Here is a 16,991-nt window from a genome sequence, read left to right as displayed (position 1 = left end):
CACTCCCTTTGTCCTCGGAAGGCGGGCAGAGTCAACCCCGCCCGCGCCCTACTGCTGAGCGGACATCAAGAACTGATGCCCACATGCAACCCGATCTGACCTGCCCGCAAAGGAAGGGTATCACTACCCTTCAGGCCCTATCAGATGCATCCGTAGGTTGCTGACGGCAGGATCTCCACCTGCCCCGACCCTTGCCGGGGACCCCTTTCCAACCGCGGGCTTGGATCCAACCCAGTAGACCGACGCCACGACAGCACCGCTATCGGGACTTCCTCTCCGCGGCCACTTAATCGCTGTATGGGTCGATCTCGACCGCAGGGCACCGGTATGACCTACGAAGCCGACTCCGAACCCCTGGACCACCTCTTGTACTGCATCTGGACTAGCTATTCTCCGAGTCCACGCGCCACCTCCTCTGTAGCTCCCAGACGATGTGGGTAATAGCCGTTGAAACGGCGTTCCAGCCAAACTCATCCCTGCACATCCTCTGGACCAAGTTGTCCGGAGTTGTGTCGTCTCCGCATGTGGCAAGCATGCGGTCACGCATTGTGCGAAAACGCGGGCACACGAACAAAACGTGTTCCGCCGTTTCCTCTAAATCATTGCACACTGGGCATTCGGGAGAATCCGCATGCCCGAAACGGTGTAGATACTGTCGGAAGCAACCATGACCTGTAAGGACCTGTGTCAGGTGGAATGTAACTTCCCCATGGCGCCTATTAATCCAACTATCTACCCTCGGTATCAACCTATGGGTCCACCTTCCTTTGGTGGAACTGTCCCACGCGCGCTGCCATTTGACCATAGAGGCCATCCTGGCAGTCCTGCGTATGCCTCTTGTGCCGCACATTTCAAAGCACTCCATATCCTCACTGATTAGAATGCTGATAGGCATCATACCAGTAATGACGCAGAGAGCGTCGTGTGACACGGTACGGTACGCGCTCGCAACCCTCAGGCACATAAGCCTGTAAGTACTTTCCAGCTTCCGTCGGTAGCATTTAGTACTTAGCGCGGTGCCCCACGCCGGGCCGCCATACCTAAGTATGGACGTAGCAACACTAGCCAGAAGCTTGCGCTTACTGGCGTACACCGCAGAGCTATTGGACATCATCCGGGATAGTGCCGCAATAGCTGTGGAGCCTCTTTTACAGGCATAATCGACGTGGCTACCGAAGGTAAGCTTATCGTCGATCATCACGCCCAAGTGTTTGACGGAGCGCTTTGACAGGATAGTACACTCTCCTACACTGATCTCCGTCTGCTGCTCCGACTTCAGGTTGTTAACAACCGTCACCTCTGTCTTGTGGTGAGCCAGCTCCAGTTTCCTGGACCGCATCCACGCCTCCACAACCTTGATCGAGTGGTTGGTAGTCAACTTTACCTCCTCGATCGTTTCACCGTAGACTTCAAGCTTAATGTCGTCGGCAAATCCGACAATCACCACTCCCACTGGATACTCTAACCTCAACACCTCGTCGTACATGACATTCCATAACACCGGACCCAGGATGGAACCTTGCGGGACTCCTGAGGTTATGTGAAAGCACTTTCGACCCACCTCCGTGTCGTAGACTAGTACACGATTCTGAAAGTAACTTCCGAGAATCTTGTACATGTACTCCGGTATCCCCAGACGCAAGAGCGCATCGGCAATAGCAGACCAGCTGGCGGTATTAAACGCATTCCTTACATCCAAAGTAACTACCGCGCAAAAGCGAATTCCCCTCTTCTTAGGCTCGAGTGCTTTCTCGGCGGTTTTTGTAACCGACAAGATAGCGTCTACGGTGGACCTCCCCTTCCGGAAGCCGTACTGGTTACTCGAAAGACCATTTTTGCTCTCGGTGAACCGCAACATTCTATTGAGGATGATCTTTTCGAGCACCTTCCCCGCCGTGTCAATCAAGCATATTGGTCTATATGCCGACGGGTCTCCGGGTGGTTTCCCCGCCTTTGGCAATAGTACCAGGCTCTGCCTCTTCCAAGCTTCTGGGAAAACTCCCTCGTCTAGGCATTTCTGCATAGCAGACCTGAACATCTCGGGAGCCTCTGCAATAGCTACTTTTAAGGCCAGGTTCGGAACTCCGTCCGGACCTGGGGCCTTACCTACGCTAAGGGACTTAGCTATCCCCGCAAGTTCCACATCGGTGACCCTCTCCTCATCGCCAGCCTCAGTCCCCGGCTGTCCTACGAAAGGAGGCCAAGGACTAGGATCATGACGCGGAAAAAGTCCTCCAATGATCCCCTCCAACATCTCTGGAGATTGCTCTGTCGGAGCCATCACCCCTCTCGTCTTGGCCATAACGATCCTGTAAGCGTCACCCCACGGGTTCGTATTGGCACTCTGACAGAGACCCTCGAAGCAGGCCTTTTTGCTTGCTCTTATCTCGGTCTTGAGCGCGGCTTTTGCAGCGGCGAACACCACCCGCCGTTCGTTTCGCTCTTCCTCTGATCGTGCTCGCTGCATCCGCCGCCTAGCCCGTAGGCAGGCGCGGCGCAGGTCCGCAATCGCGTCGGTCCACCAGTAAGCCGGTGGCCTCCCATTTCTAGGGTGGACTCGCCTAGGCATGGTCGCATCACACGCACTCGCTTCTGCAATATCCTATTGTTTCTTCAGCGTGGTGGTTGCTTGTCCATCTTTGCTGGCATCACAATTTTCCCAAAGTAGAGGTGTAGAATCAGCGCTAGTGTTAGTGTCCGCTTTCTGTGGTAATTATTTCATTTGATAAGAGTCAGCGCAATTGTCATGAATTATGCGCATCCTGTTCTTCTTGAACAAGCCTTTTAAGTGACCGTTCCTCCTGAGAGTCACCATTTTTCTTTCTGTCAGCAAATTTCCCTATGGTGAGAGCTGGCACAGTATTATGTCTTGCGCTTTTCCCAGTTTTATCTGCATATCGATGCATGCCTCCAGGCTGTTCGGGCTCGTTTGGAAGTTGACCATTAATGTTAACTTCTTTTCTCGATCAGCCTAGATAGCTGTGTAGTGTCGGTAGAGATTTTCTCAATTGGCTAAGAATAACACTACGGATAGCCTGATCCAGTGGTAACAGTCCACTAAACAACTTTCAGTCCTGGGCACCCACGGTGGTGCAGAGGACCGAATTGAAAGAGTTCCACCCTGGGCGATTGCCAGCCATCGCCTTGACTTGTGGCCAGCTCAAATTTCTGTCGACTTGCTTGATTTCGTCATTGAGGCTGCGCCGCCATGAGCCTCTGGGTCTGCCTCTGCTGCGATATCCTACTGGGTTCCAGTCTAACGCTTGTTTGCAGATTTCGTTTTAGCCCCTGCGTAGAGTGTGGCCGACCCACCTCCACTTTCGCTCCCGAATTTCTGTCACTATCGGCTATTGATGACATCGACGATGGAGCTCTACGTTGGAGATCCATTTGTGAGGCCACCATGTACGAATTATACACCGCAGGCATCTATTGATGCAGACCTGTAGCCGTTGAATGTTCTCCGCTGATACACACCAGGTTTCACTGGCGTATATCAGCACAGATTTCACGTTCAAGTTAAAAATTCCGATTTTAATGCGTCGACTGATCTGGTTGTTTTCCATACATTTCTTAAACTCGCAAAAGCAGTCCCCGCCTTCTTGATCCATGCACCTATGTCGATCTTGGTGCTGCCATCGGTCGCCATTTGGCTATCAAGATATTGGAAGCTTTCAACATTCTGCACTGATTGCCCAGCAACCGTAAAGCTAGAAAGTTGATCGTGTTTACATCCAACAATTTGGGCTTGTTGAAGTTGATGATAAGATCTGTCGCTGAGGAGCGATTGGCAAGATCGTCGAGCTTGCTCTGCATATCAGAGCGCCGTTGAGCTAGGACAGAAACGTTATCAGCCAATTCGAAGTCATTTAGGTGATCCATGGTATTGGGTTGCCACAGCAATCGACGATTTGGCTCACGGTCAATCGCACCAGTATACATCCTTACCACACTCCAGCAACGACCCGGTTGGGATCGGACAAAACACCGTTGTGCAGTACTCCGCACGAAAATGCCCTGTACTGTGCTTCACTGGGGCCGATTATTTTCTCAGGGAGACCCTTGATCCTGAGGGCTTCCCACATGTTTCCGTGATTGAAACTGTCGAAATCTTTTTCGTAATTAATGAACACCAGGTACAGAGACTCTTGGAATTCATTGATTTGCTCTAGGATGATACGGAGCGTGACAATAAGGTCCACACATGATTGCCCGGCATGGAATCCTGCTTGCTATCGTCGGAGAATTGCGTCAATCTTCTCCTGTATCCGATTAAGGATCACTTTGCAGAAGACTTTGAGAACGATACACAGTAACATGATGCCACGCCAATCATCGCATACAGTCAGGTCACCTTTTTGGATACCTTGCATCCAGTCGGTCGGAAATGTCGCGGTTTCCCATATGTTGCAGAATAATTGATGCAGTAGTTGTGGGGATACTACGGGGTCAGCTTTGAGCATCTCAGCTGATATGCAATCGACCCCTGGGGCTCTGTTTTATTTAATGCTACGGATGGCTGTTTCTATCTCCTGCACTGATGGAGCTTCAATGTTGACACGGGTAATGCGTCAAATCCTTGGCGGATCATGCTGAGGTGTTGATGGCGTGCCGACACTTGAAAAAGGTTTCCAAAGTGCTCGAACCAGCTTTTCAACTGGTCAGCCGGGTCGATCAGTAACTGTCCAGACGTGTCTTTCATGGGCATCGTAGCATTCATCTTGGTCCCACTAAGGCGACGTCCACGCTCTTTTGTCCCGTGTACATGAGCGTTTCACTTCCTTATCGAGAGCTGAATAGCGCTGACGGACTACGGCTTTGGCTCCTCGTGTTTTCGATGAAAGTTTATTATTTATATTTTCACCTCTACATGGTTTAATCATCAATGATTCCAATTTTAAAAATATGTTTACGCATCTCTTGCATTTGCTCAGGGTAATCCATCGAATCGGTTTCCCCGTTCAACCCATTAAACCGGAAGATGGAAGCCTTGCCACGCTAGCAGCACGCAGGCTGACACAGCAGCCACTGTCTTTGAGAGCGCAAGATGAAGGTGAAACGCCGACGACGACATAAATCCCGCTTTTAAAAGCATAAGCTGATCTGTTGGATTTTTTCTCCCGTCATCGTCGTCGTCGTGAGGGTACCTTGAATTTGCTGTCGGCAAATCCTTTTTATGAGCTACCTATAATAATAAATATGATACACTTTTTGATGAACCATTTCGATGTGGGAAACGGAAACGGAGGAATCGTCTGCCGCTTTCACGTGTCGTACGTATGGGAAATGCTTGCTTATATTGAGTTCCTTTTTCACGGTTCCACGTATGTACCTACCAAAAGGAGCTCAAAAGACGCAGCAAAGACGACTAGGTTAGGTACGACGAATGGTTTGCGGAAAATCGATGGCCGGGACCGCAGACGGAAGCACGGAAACGTTACTGGAAGTCTATAAAATTTTATCTATCGTATAAATTTTCGACACAGAATTATTAAATTTGATTACATGCACGATTAGATTTTAAAGAAGGATGTTGGGATAGATTCGATTTCGGTCCCTCCCAAACACACACACACACGCGCGCTCGCTAGATTTTGCTGGCGAAGCTTCTTTGCAGGCTCTTTACTCGAGGAGGCTACCGTAAGATTGGGAAGCTAGTGAATAAATCATTCGGAATCGAATTATGAGCTCATCGAGGAGCAGTTTCTTTAGAACTTTTTTTTTGTCGCTAAGAGAGCATGTTCTTCTGGTGGTTTTCCTATGCGAGAGACATGATCTGAGTACGAGACCCCATCGGTAAATAATAGAAAGTTATGGTGAGGATTCATTTGATTCATTATTCGATTGACTGCTATTATGATTGAAGACAATTCCAATGGCAAATAGGAGTAGAGCGCAAAGCTCATTTTGAACCAGTCAGCCATATGCTGTCGATGATTGCAATAATTCATGACATCCGGGAAAACAAATGAGTGCCAGATTTGTGGGAGGCATGCCTTTGCGATACGTGACAGACAGGTGGAATAATAAAACAACACCAACCAACCAGCAATGGCTACAGCAGCAACAACGATGACGACGACTACTACAATAACAAAGTGTGTCTTTTCCCAGCAACAATGATTGATATCGTGTGATTGTGACCATATGATAACGTGATAATGCTCATTAAGTATTCACCCATGTGACACACTGTTGTTGGGCTACCTATTAGACCTTGATGTAAACAAAACATTGTTATCGCGCTGCCAAGGTTCGATATACGTAGAGTGGGGGTTATTATAGGGGGTTTTCTAGGGGCGGCGCGGTTGATTGAAGACTAATGTACATTTGACCAACTGGCCTCTGATTTCAGCTTGAAGCTTGAAACAAAAAGTTTTAGCATAGCTTACAGAGCATGGATTCTTACACAGCCCGTGCAATAAACATAATAACGGACGAAATGAAAACCAAAGCGTCATTGAAGCTATCCAATGATATACCAAACAACATAGAACAGCACTAAAACCTGCGTTGTTAGCTAGATCTTCACTAAATGAACCACATTCAAAAATCAAGCCACCAGAGTGGACCATGCTTCTCCATGAATCAGTACATCGCAATCAGTGATCGCTGAAAAAAAAAAAACTCAAACAAAGAACTCATCTCTTAATCCGCCCCAGCATGTCAGGAATTGGACGTTGGCACTTTTTTTGCGGTGAAAGAAAAAACTAAATACATACATGATGCAGAGCGAGAGAGAAGATGACATCTCGTTTCTGGCGACTAATTTGGCCTAATGGAATTACAATGCAAATGACTATGTTTTGTCCGATTGCTGGCTGTCGTCGTCGGTCTTTCGTTTGCGGTAACTTCGCCGAAAAGGTATACCGAACGGTTGGCTAACTCCATCCATCAGCTAGTTTTCGTTGCCAGCTGGAATGCCCCACTCTATGGATTAGACCAACCACCGCCAACGGTGAGGCCTTAACTCGAACACATGCATGATAGGGAAATCCACCTTCTGGTCATGTGGGGAGTGATTTTTGTGAGCGAAGAAAACAAAAAGCGGTCTTTCAGTAAAACTTTTGAGCCGGTCAGAGCTCGTCCCCGGGCCTGGTTGCACAGCGAACTGACTAAACGTATGCTAGTTAGTACCTAGGGGTGTGTTGGCGAAAAAAAGTACGATGCTGAAAAGTTTGAGCTCCCTTGAAATGGCAACGTGGACTCTGTGGGCCTCCAGAGTAAATTACACAAGTGTGACGGGAATGTACAATGAGCCAGGGTAAGTTACGGTGGTTCATATTGCGTCGTCTCGTTGCTATCACTACTGTACGAATGGAAAGGGTTTAATTTTTAATTGACGTCCAGATTGAGGTTTTCTGGGGGTTTTGAATGTTGGTTGGCAAAGGAGGGAGCTAGGATTTTCAAATTTGATTTTTTTATTTGGAATATGCTGTCATGGCATATGTACGGTACGTTAGAGGATGAATAACTTCATGCATTGCTTACTTACTTACTTACTTACTTATCTACTTACTAACATACTCACTTACATACTTACTTACTAACTTACATACATACCAACTTGATGACTCAATTGCATACTTATTTTCGGTACTTTTTTAGATATAATATTGTACAAAATAAAATGTAATTATAACTGTTAAAACCCTAGCGGAGATGGCACCTTTCTCGTGCCTTCGAAAACCCGTTCCAACAAAACTCAAGTAACATGTTGATGAATATCGCACTTTCATACGTTTACGCACTTTCATACGTTCATGGCACCAGAAATCATATCGTTTTGATATTTGAGCCATAAACTCTTGAAAAAAAAAAAATAGCCGCAATCTTGAATTTTCAGCCACCATTTTGGATTTAAGTCCAGCAACTTGGAAATTTTGGTCACCATTTTTGGATTCCAGACTTCTTCCTTATACCAGAAATGCCCATATTGAATGGTTTTAGAGCTCAAAACTCAGTTAAACAGCCGTAATCATTAATTTCCCCCATTATCGACACTTGGGGCTTGGTTCAGTGTTGTACACGGCCAGTTCCACCGGTGCTGGTCCAGATTACTGAAATGGTCATAACTTCAGAACACCTTAACCGATCCGGACCAATTTCAATAGCAAACAATGCGGTAAAATTCCGGTTTGATTCGAGCTATAATCCGAAAAATCGGTCAATGGAAAGTGCCTCAAAAGTGAGTGAACTTTTTTTTAGCACAGACATACACATACATACATACACACATACAGACATCATCTCAATTCGTTAAACTGACTTGATTGCAATATACCATGGTACATGTGACTTGACCCTCCGAGGCTTCTATCGAAAATTCGTTTTTTGAGTGAACATATTGCCTTTCAGTACACTTTGGTGTGCGAGAAAGACAAAAAGGCAACGGCGGCCAAGGGGCGTTTATAGGGAAGAGCAAAGGAAGGGATTTTCAACGGATTTCAGGACAGGTACCAGGAGGTCTCAGAGACGTTTTAAAGTAGTCCCAGGGGGTTTTAAGAGGCACCATGAGGTCTCAGGAGCGTTCAGTTGCGCTTCATTGGAATCAGGGGCGATTCAGGGGGTCTCAGAGCAATTATAGGAGCCACAGCAATTTCAAGAGGGTTTCTGGGGATCACTGGGGCGTTTTACAGGGTCTCAGAAGAGTTTCAGAGGGCCCAAGGTGGTTTCAGGAGGGTATCAGGAGCAGTGCTGTAGTGGGAAAATTAGAGCTGGTTATTCAAGGTTTTCAAATTGTAGTGCATCTTATACTAGTATGCCTCAATGGAAATGACTTCAACATTCTGTCTCATCATGATTTGCTCCGGGGAAATCCCTCCATGTATTATTTTGTCACGAAAATTTTCTGTAATTGTCCCTTGCAGAACTTCCTGTTTTGAGTTCAGCAAGAATTCTCCTTAAGATTCCTCCAAGAGTTCTTGCCATGATTACTTCCTGGGACACCGCCAGAAATTTCTTTAGAGATTCTTACAGAGTTTATCAAGCTTTTTTTTCGGAATTTTATCTCGCAGGATTTTCTCGAATGAATTCAGTAAGAATTCTTCCAAAAATTTCTCCTAGCACCTCTCTTTAGAATACATTCCTGTTAAATATGGATATTCATACAAGTATTAATTCCTCCAGAGGCTGCTTAGGTCCATGATCTTCTTCAGGAGTTCCTTTCAGGGTTTCCTCCTGGAACTCTTTCAGGGAATCTATAGGGCACTGCATGAAATTCTCCCCTTCTCTTTCACTCTTACAGAAATTTTGTAAACAACAAGGCCAAGAAACTTCAAAATCCCATACAAAATCATAACAATGCAGTGCCCTATAAGCAACTAGCTGTACCCGGCAAAATTTGTCTTGCCTACTGCGTTTTTTGACGTTTTAAGTTTCTAGCCAAGCCCAAATCCCCGGTCGTCGGTATGGAAGATCGATTTTCAAAAACTATCAATTTTTCCATGTTTTATGCCTCATAAACCTTCCTTGGGTGAAAACTAACAGAACAAAACAAAGACGACCAAAATCGGACCTTCCGTTCGCAAGTTATGCGCGGTCCCACGTATGCCACTGCATTTATATATATATATATATATACTAGCTGTCCCGGCAAACGTCGTTCTGCCTGCCTACTATGTTTTTTGACATGCAGCTCCATAGGGACGTCCCCGGCGAAGTCATCTGTATGGGAGCCCCCCGTTCCAGAGACCGGAGATGTCCCGCACCAAGCTAAGAACCTTCCCCGGCCCCAAAAATACCCACATACAAAATTTCACACCGATTGGTCCAGTAGTTTTCGAATCCATAGCGGTCAGACAGACAGACAGACAGACAGAAATTCATTTTTATATATATAGATATATATATATATATATATACTAGCTGACCCGGCAAACGTTGTATTGCCCCTTTGATGTGTGGACCTTTTTACAATTATTGTCCAGTCCCCCCCCCCCCCATGTAACAACTTTTTTATGCGTAATGTTGAATTTATTATGAAGCTTAACGCAGCGCTTGACCCCCTCTCTCCCCTTTAATCGTTACGTAATATTTTAATGAACCCTAACCCTGTGGTGCGGTACTTGACTGTCTACTGGCTACCGTATCTGATTAGTATGCAGAATGTCCTATTTTCAATCCCTGTCTGTCCCCGACTTTGTATCTTTCTATCTACTTTCTCTCTTTATCTTCTCTAACTATACAACTCATTTAAATTCAAAATTTCATAGCTATTGCTAGAAAATATACTGGTTGAAAAATTCGTTTCTTTTCGTTCCAACTTTAATAGCACATTATCGCATCACCGATCAAAGGCGACATCCAGATCTTATACCTACCCTACTAACGAATACCCCATCCATGCTGCTTTGGGGACGCACATTGGTCTCTGTCTCTAGTAGCAACAACCATCACACTCTAATATTGTTTTCCCTTGCCAACCAACTGTAAGGACTTGGCCGGCGCCAGTATTGATCCAAAATGTATAAGCTGCTAAAATTTCACTTTGAGAATAAGTGGAATGTCCCTTATTCAGTTTGATCTCATTACAATTCATTTCAAATAACGGAGGAGTAACCATTGACATGTACACTGTTACGAAAAGAATAAGCCTTGTGGAGCAAAAACGATGTTTTGAACCACGCTAATATACAGTCAGTCTAAGCTAAGCTAATTTATTACACCATGTATTACACAACTGCACTCTAGATTGGTTTTACAACTGTGGTCGTGTTGAATTTCTTCTCACATTTTTTCTAATGTTGCAATCAGACCGATTTCACCCCCCCCCCCCACTTGGATAACTATCTTGCACAAATCATGCTCATTTGGTTCGGTCGTTTGCTAGTTATATGGCTGTAAATGGGATTACAGTGTAACGCGAAAGAACATCCAATTTCTTAAAGAAGGAAAAATCTCAGATGTATGTAGTAAGCATTTTGATTGCCAACCAACTTGTTATCAGTGAAGCTTAAAAGAAGGACCAATCTGATATGGAGCTAACAACTCGACCACCACAACAGCACCATTTAAAAGAAAAACCTTCGATGAAAAGAAGAAAAAAAAATGTGATGTACAGTGACCCCACACCGATGAATCACCTTAAATTTTGTACACTATTTATGAATCACCATGTTAATCAAATGGAGTGATCCATAAACTGTGGTCATTTTGCCGATTCATAAATTGTGGGGTCACTGTAAGTTTTAGCAGCCTGGCTGACGAAAATATATGTTGGAAACAGTATGACTTGTAAGAATAGCCCATTTTCAAAAGAATAAGAAATCTCAGGTATAGCGAGAAGTTTAATCAGCATTAAGTACGACCTGTGTGATAAAAGGACATGATGATCATTCTGTCTTATGACGTTTGGCCTTCGGTCAGACACCATTCTCTAGTTATACAGATTTGTCTGTTTCATTCGTATAAGTGCTCCCCCTTTTAGAGAAGTGGAGGTCTTACACTACCTAGGATAGGATGTGACACCTGCAACTTCTCTGTCTAATTTCACAGCTTGCTGTCTTGTTTTTCCGCGTTGCTAAGATTATTGGTCCCCAAATTGGTCTCTTTTGGGCTGACTAGTTGTCGTATCCTATCCTAGTTACACTACCATAGACAATTTTTTTGCCTTCAACACTCCCACATGCTAAACTCAATTCCATTTCCGTAATTTTGTACTGTCTTTATTATGCAGAAACTTTTGTTCCAATTGTTCCGGTAAACGTTGTATTGTTTCCAATGATTTTCTTTTCAGACATCTGATGCAAATTTTTAGGGATCTAATTTACTTTATTTATCAACAATATACCACTATAAGTAAAAGTTTATTTTATTATCAAAACAGAGCGATTGTGGAATATTTTTTCATGCGAACTTTTAGGTTTTTAGGCGACAGTTCCTTAAAGTCACTTGAATTGCCGAGTCAGTCAGTTCACCACTCTATTCAAATTGAATGGCCCATAATTGTTCTATGAGTATACTTGAAATCTGCATGAAAAAGAAAATTTTTTTAATGCTTTTGGTACACAGAATTTTTTTATAAAATTATTTAAAGAATTTCAAGGTAGAAAGGAAGACAATAAGTGTCAATTTTTCTACTCATCTCTATTCAGCTCGTAAGCTTTCAAAAAGTACACTTTTGAAAATTTTCTGATAAGTATTACTTATTAGCTATTGGGTTACTTCATGTGAAAGGGTAAATAAATATGTCCTTTTGCAAATCTATGAATATTTGCAGTACAAAGGCCACTGCAACTATGAGTGAATATAGGAGTGTGCGGGACTATTTAAACAGGGGATTCTATTTTGGACAGTTTCCGGTTAGAACTCAGTCAATTATATACCAATTGACCTTAATTCATGTACCCAGCTAGATACCGTGTGTATTTAATTGAGTACAAAAATTCAAATCAACAGGTATATAATTTACCGAGTTATAAACTGAAACAACCCAAAATAGGACAACAGCAAGTTTTTGGAGGAAACGGATCAACGTGCGTTGTGTGTTGATAATGATTAAAGTAATACAATAGGCTTAGTCGTCTTCTTAACACGTGACATTATCGAAAATCTTCGTCAGCATAGGAGCTTGCTTGATCACGATCGTCCAAAATGAATCATGACAAAGATTGGAACCACTATCCTCGCCGCTCTCCATAGATCAGGATCTTCGTATGCTCTCCTTCCATGATTCGGGTCTACATATTTATACCTCGACTGAGTGTCCTGCCATTCACGCCAACAGTAGCCAACCTTTCGAAAAAAAAATAAACTTTCTATCATGATGAGTGAATGCTAACCTAAGTATTTTACTTACTGTCATCGGCAGCCTGTCCACCTCCAATAACTCCTGTGTCTCTTTTTGGAGATATTGAACACTTGCTGTCCTGCAAAGATACGGCTCAATGTTCCGATTGGTGTTCGTGGCTGAGCAATGCAAATTTTGACATGATGTAGCTGTCTCGGCAAACGTCGTACTGCCTGCCTACTGTGTTTTTTGACATACAGCTCTATAGGGGCGTCCCCGGCGAAGTTATCTGTATGGGGGCCCCCTGTTCCAGAGACCGGAGAGGTCTCACACCAAGCTAAGAACCTTCCCCGGCCCCCAAAGTATTCACACACAAAATTTCACACCGATCGGTTCAGTAGTTTCCGAATGCATAGCGGTCAGACAGACAGACAGACAGACAGACAGACAGACAGACGGAAATCCATTTTTATATATATAGATATATATATATATATATATATATATATATATATATATATATATATATATATATATATATATATATATATATATATATATATATATATATATATATATATATATATATATATATATATATATATATATATATATATATATATATATATATATATATATATATATATATATATATAGATAGATAGATATATAGATAGATATAGATTCCTGCAAGGGTTGCTACAGAAGTTTGTAAATGAAAGGAACTCTCCCAGCGGCTTTATCATCAGTAGGTCGGCTCAGGCAGCACGTTCTCCTGCCAATAAGAAATTTGAATAGGCTTTATCATAATTCCCTCCAGGAGTTTTGCTTTGAGATTTCAGAATTCTTCTTGAAATTTCTGAATTAACTTTTTAAGAAATTTTTCCATGGGCTTATCCAGGAATTCCTCCAGGAATTCTTTCAAAGGTAGCAAATTCCTGGAGAAACTAAGTTTTTTTAATTCATCTAGGATTTTCCTTTAGAAATCCTGATTGTTTTTTTCCATGATCTGATTCAGAAATTATTGTTGGAATGTCTCTTCAGGTTTTGTTTTCTCCCACTGTTCAATGAGTTCGCGAGAGTATTCTTTAGTCACCTGCTCCATTCCTTAGGCATTTATTCAGAAACTCCTTCAGAAAAGATCCTCAGAGATTCTTTTGGAAGCTAATTTAAGGATCCTTAGGGGGCAAGATACATTAGATCAGTGATCCTCAGGCCCATTTTTTCAACTGCTCGTATTGCAACACCTGGATCGATTTGCGAATCATTCAACACGTTCTTTTTTACTTTTCGGGAGTAGAACAACTTTCATGAGAAACTCCTCTCCTCTTCTTGGCGTAACGTCCTCACTGGGACAAAGCCTGCTTCTCAGCTTAGTGTTCTATGGGCACTTCCAGAGTTATTAACTGAGAGCTTCCTCTGCCAATGATTATTTTGCATGTGTAAATCGTGTGGCAGGCACGAAGATACTCTATGCCCAAGGAAGTCAAGGAAATTTCATTTACGAAAAGATCCTGGACCGACCGGGAATCGAACCCGTCACCCTCAGCATGGTCATGCTGAATACCCGTGCGTTTACCGCCTCAGCTATATGGGCCCCTTTCATGAGAAACATTGCAAGGAAATCTACGGCAACATAGAAACTGGACAGCACGTGCGGCCCGCGGGCCGCACTATGGTGACCGCGGCTTCAGATTCTCCAGGAATTGCTTCAGATTTATTATTAAAACCTTTCTGCGAAGGTTATTTCAGTTTTTTCATGCTTCAGGATACTCTCCAAAGATTCTCTTGGCAATTCTTGCTGAAATTACTACAGAATCAATGCTTTGGTATTTTTCTAAAATTTTAAGAAATTCTTCTGTAAGTATCTGCAGATGCTTCTCTTCCGGTAGCCGTTCGGTTTCCCAGATCCTGACTATCAGCCGATGCAGACAGGTGGCAAACTTTTTTGGGCCCATCTTGATGAGTTCAGCTGCGATACCATCCTTACCAGCTGCTTTGTTGGTTTTGAGCTGGTGAATGGCATCCTTAACTTCCCTCAGCATGGGAGTTGATTCATTTCCGTCCTCCGCTGCACTGGCGTCGTCGTTTCTTCCGTTTCCGTGGGCTCCCGTGTCTTCAGCCCGTCAAGAGGCCTCCGTATTTATCCCTGCATATTTCGGCTCGCGGCACGAAGCCCTTGCGGGATGCTTTGAGCTTCCGATAGAACTTCCGCGTTTCTTGGGAAAGACACAGCACACTCCGCTTCTTCCAGGCGGCACTTTTTCTTCCGAAAGAGGCGGGTCTGCTGTTTCCGCTACTGTTCATAACGTTCCACGTTCTGTCGAGTCCCTTGCTGCAGCATTACAGCCCTCACTGCGTTCTTATCCTCCAAAACCGTTCTGCACTCATCGTCAAACCATACGTTCCGTCGATTCCGTTCCACTTAACCGATGGTGCTCTCTGCTGCGTCGTTGATGGCTGCTTTCACTGTACTCCAGCAGTCCTCTAAAGGGGCCTTATCGAGCTCGCTCTCGTCTGGCAACGCAGCCTCGAGATTCTGCGCGTATGCTGAGGCGACATCTGGTTGCTTCAGTCGCTCTAGGTTGTACCGTGGCGGTCGCCGGTACCGTACATTGTTGATGACGGAGAGTTTTGGGCGCAGTTTGACCATCACCAGATAGTGGTCGGGGTCGATGTTGGCGCCACGATAGGTCCTGACGTCGATAATGTCGGAGAAGTGCCGTCCGTCAATTAGAACGTGGTCGATTTGAGATTCTGTCTGCTGTGGTGATCTCCTGGTGTAACGATAAGGTAGGCTGTGCTGAAAAAAGGTGCTACGTTTGGCCATATAATTCCTCCTCCTGGCCTACCTGAGCGTTCAAATCTCCTATAATGATCTTGACGTCGTGGCTTGGGAAGCGATCGTACTCGCGTTCGAGCTGCGCGTGAATGCGTCCTTGTCATCATCAGTACGTCCGGAGTGTGGGCTGTGCACGTTTATTATGCTGAAGTTGAAGAGTTGGCCCTTGATCATCAACCTGGACATTATTCTGTTGCTGATTTTCCGTTACAATGTTTTTTTCTACGGCTGGCTCGTAGGACCTGACACCAACCCACTTTCCGGGGGACCATAGTGCACAGTTGAGCTTAGAGTCCTTCCCTGGCACTCGGACGTAGATCAGCCGCCCCTAACATCGGGATCAGACGCTGTTGTGAGCCGCTCCTCCTGGAGACGCTCAGGTTTTCCGAAGCGAACCCCCCCTTCCCTGTCAGCCTACGACCAAACTTCCCGCCGGGGTTGGTTACCCGATTTTCCCTAAGGTTGCTCATAGTTTCCGGCCGGTACCACGTGGAGGAGTTGCTGGGCAGAGGCTAGTGGATCACATTGGGATCTGAATTGCGCAGCATAGCCTTTGCCGTGCCCATGCAATAAAACCTTAAACATTGCTTGGTTGACCTGTATTGGTCTACAATGTTGCGCTCATCGTCATGTCGCCAACGAACAAAAATGTGCGATTCATGAAGGACCATCTTAGTTTTCCTGCACCTCTTGTCGTCATAGCAGCGACATCATCATTACCATCATCAGGATGGATGAAGGACACAATCTTAACCTATCCCTATGCCTCCGCGCCTGAATAGCAGCAACACGCATTGCCACGTTGGCGTCCTCGTCGATGTCCTCGTCATCGCATGCCAAAACAAACATCCTTCCCATCATGTGCTCGCCGCGCTCGCTCCCGTGTGTGGGTGGTGGCGGTGTTGAATGGTCGAGATTTTCACCGAGACAGTAGCAGTAGCAGCAGAAGCAGCGGTGGTGCTACATACTTGAGAAAAAAAAGCATAACTTGCGATGAATATGTTATTCTACATGGCGTCTTTTTATACCGCACGAAGCCAATTTGGAACGGATAAACAAACAAACATAATCGGGGTGAAAGAGAAGCGATGCCGGAGATAAAATAAATCATATTTCATGGTGTTTTCAGCGGTGGTGGATCCGAAGGTATGGGGGTCTTTTCTTTTCTTCGATGGGATACATGCACTGCACCACATAGAACGCCTAGGGTACAGCTTTTTAAATGTTTTACTAGGGGGGTGGGTAGAAGGGAAATTGGTCTGGGTACACCACTCAAGCTCAAGACTCAAGAAGCTTCTGTGTCTTCGTATGTCTTACTCCAGGAAGATGTTTACATACGCAGCTTCAATAGCTTTCGATTGAATAGTATTTAGATGTCTGTATCATTCTTCAAGTTAGGGTAAGTACGAATATCGTATA

General features: G+C 44.6%; 1 long non-coding RNA gene across 1 annotated transcript; it reads right to left on the bottom strand.

Moving 5' to 3' along the window:
- Positions 1-12,511: 12,511 nt before the first annotated feature.
- On the bottom strand, positions 12,512-13,224 carry LOC134288956 (uncharacterized). The gene is made up of 2 exons (XR_009998187.1): positions 12,800-13,224; positions 12,512-12,735 (listed from the first exon to the last, which is right to left on the bottom strand). It is a non-coding gene; the product is annotated as an uncharacterized LOC134288956 (long non-coding RNA).
- Between the last annotated feature and the right edge of the window lie 3,767 nt (positions 13,225-16,991).

Source organism: Aedes albopictus, chromosome 2 (assembly GCF_035046485.1).
Source record: "Aedes albopictus strain Foshan chromosome 2, AalbF5, whole genome shotgun sequence".
NCBI classification, from domain to species: domain Eukaryota; kingdom Metazoa; phylum Arthropoda; class Insecta; order Diptera; family Culicidae; genus Aedes; species Aedes albopictus.
Note: the sequence above shows the minus strand (reverse complement) of the source record. Positions and strands in the feature narration are given on the sequence as shown.